Here is a 2994-nt window from a genome sequence, read left to right as displayed (position 1 = left end):
CACACACACACACACACACACACACACACACACACACACACACACACACACACCATGGGACAGACACAGAGGGCAACAGAAAGGCACACATGGGCGTGGGTTAGATAGACAGGATAGAATAAGAACCCGATAGTACACATGATCAGGTATGGTACACCAAAACATAGAAAAGCAAGAAAAAGAGGCAAGCAGGGAAAAAAAGATGTCCCTTACACAGTTAATGACAAATACACTGTGTTACTCCCATTATGACTGAACACGCTATGTGATGTGCTAAAGGCACAGTGTACCGCACCTATACACCTGAAACAAGATGTAATCTACCTTCAAAAGAACATCAGTGTAGAGCACTGACTGCGGCATGAAAGGAACAAGGCACAGCTTCACTGACAGTTGGTGCACCCTGCTTCCATTTCCCTTTTCTTCTTTTTTGGCATCGCAAAATACATTTCAACTTAACACTCTTAGATGTGTGATGGGCATTGATTTCACTCTGTACTCTTCGTTTTTTAGAAATGTACCCATTTTGCTTTGATATTTCACTCTGTGCAACATTGTCAAAAGAAAGACGCTGGGAACGTCGTCCACAGCAACTGAAATGTAATATTTTAATGGAGTCATTCCTACAGAACACATCCAATTATGGACTGTAGAAAACTAAATAGTGTATGGCTGAAATTGAAAAGAGATGGAAACTTTTGGGTATGGTTGCTAAAAAAAACGTTCATTTCGAAAGAAGCGAAGACAGGATTTGTTCCTTCTTTAAGGGTTAAAGTTTTGAGGCTTTGAGATATCGTAGCTCCAAAGAACAAGCCAAAGAGAATTAAATCAGATAGAATATGACACGTCTTGCTTTCTTAGAAGTCAAGCTCTTTTGACCACCATTTTCTGTTCATGTAGGGCTGCTTGGATAACACATTTGAATGACAGTGAATTTGACAGTACATGTCTGACTTAACAACTCAATCGGCTCTCTGAGGATAATAGAGACTACATTGTGAGTTTTGCTGTCATTATCAGGTGAGTCAAATTCAGTAATCAGTCGGGGGAGGCTGACAGAAAAAGAGAGAGGAAGTGGTGCACTACACCTCCAGCTCCTCTGGGGGCTGAGCCGGGTCAGCTACAAGACCGCCAGGTTGTTAAAACCTATTAATGGGATGGTGCAGAGTGCTCCACTGTACCACTGCAGTGCTACATTATTCATCACATCCGGAGCCAATTCAATAGCTTCCTTTTTTCTAGCTTTCAATGGTTGAAGGCAAAGGATTGGGAACCGGTTGATGATTTCCACTTGTTGTGATTCATATGTCCTTTGTTTATGTTTACATGCAGAACCTCCACTCAACTCGATTGGGTGATAACCAAACAGACACATCAAGGAGGCTGCTTGTTACAATGCCAAAGATCCCAGACAAAGACTCTCATTAAATGTGTTGGTTCACAAACAAGGTGAAGAGGAGCGACTCAGGCATGTATTTTAATATCTGACAGGAATTCTAAGTAGTAGATGAAAGGTTATGGTTATCTCCCACTTCATTCATATTCAGCAAAACGACAGTGATAACACGGCATGTTTGATGGACAAACTGAATGCGTGTCCTCGAGCTGATTCAAAAGTTCTGCATTCTCAGTTAATGGCCTTCGACAACATTGTGTTGAGATTGAATTGGGATGCAAAACACATTCTTTCAGCCATCTGAGAGGATGACACTGTTGCTTAGTTCATTGCTCAAGGTAGTAATTGAATGGTCTATGTGAACACCTGCCTTATATAAAAAAAACGGGACATAACTCTGAATTACTAATACAGAACTTGAATACTTTAGAAGATATCTTCTTTTTTGTTTTTTAATGAAGCCCTTACAGCCCCATAATCAACTCGTATTAAAGGGGACCTATCTTGCAAAATGCACCGTTGTACGTCTTTTATACATGAATATGTGTCCCCGGTGTGTCAGCGAACTCACCAAGTGTCAGAAAACACAACCCTCTCTCTTTTCCTCCATACCCAAATCTCTAAAAACGGGGCTGGAACAGATCTGATACAGACTGATCCAGATTTGAAAATAGTCTGACGTCAGTGACGAGGAGCTCCGCCTATATGGCCAACTCTCCACCAATCAGGGGAATGAGAGGTTGCCGTGGCATGTTAACAGCATGGTAACATGACGCTCGTAACTCGGCCCCCTCCTTTGCAATATAAAGTTATATACAGTGTTGGGTGTAACGCGTTACAAAAGTAACAGAGTTACAGTAATATATTACTTTTTGCTGTAACGAAGTAATGTAACGCATTACTAATTAAATGTGGGTAATATATTACCCGTTACAATTCTCAGTAACGCAGTTACAACACATTTTAACCCGAAATTAAATGGTGTTTTTTTTTTTAAGAATGTACTAGCGAGACATTCCGACACCGCACAAATTGTGCGGGTAGATTAGTAAACCTGGTGTTTACCCTTCAGGCTTCGCGTCGAGATCTTCGGGGAAGTTGAACGTTATGCAACCATTCAAAAAAGAGAACGTAGCGAAAAATACAAACAACAAATTGTGTCAGGTGCGCGTGACCTGCTCCGCTGCGCGTGGTATCATTTCCAAAGTGCTTCCACAGCAATGACACACATCTGATCTGTGGATAATCATTTATACGAAAATGGTTAAAGCAACCATCACTAAACGCCAGCAACACTGCATCTACTGNACATTTCCTCTTACGACCCTAAATGTGAAACATAGTACGTGTGTGTGTGTGTGTGTGTGTGTGTGTGTGTGTGTGTGTGTGTGTGTGTGTGTGTGTGTGTGTGTGTGTGTGTGTGTGTCTCTCTGTGTTGCTGTGTGTGTGTGTGTGTGTGTGTGTGTATATATATGTGTGTGTGTGTGTGTGTGTGTGTGTGTGTGTGTGTGTGTGTGTGTGTGTATGTGTATGTGTATGTGTGTGTGTGTGTGTGTGTGTGTGTGTATGTGTGTGTGAGAGTGTGTGTGTCTGTGTGT

General features: G+C 41.7%; 1 protein-coding gene across 1 annotated transcript in view; it reads right to left on the bottom strand.

The window, feature by feature from the left end:
• The window catches only part of LOC104965380 (protein diaphanous homolog 2-like), a 149014-nt gene that overhangs the window by 7827 nt on the left and 138193 nt on the right, over window positions 1-2994 (bottom strand). The window lies entirely within an intron of this gene.

Source organism: Notothenia coriiceps, unplaced genomic scaffold, assembly GCF_000735185.1.
Source record: "Notothenia coriiceps isolate Sejong01 unplaced genomic scaffold, NC01 NC01_scaffold00037244, whole genome shotgun sequence".
In the NCBI taxonomy this organism is placed as follows: Eukaryota; Metazoa; Chordata; class Actinopteri; order Perciformes; family Nototheniidae; genus Notothenia; species Notothenia coriiceps.
The sequence above is the reverse complement of the archived record's forward strand: the minus strand, read 5'-3'. Positions and strand labels throughout refer to the sequence as shown.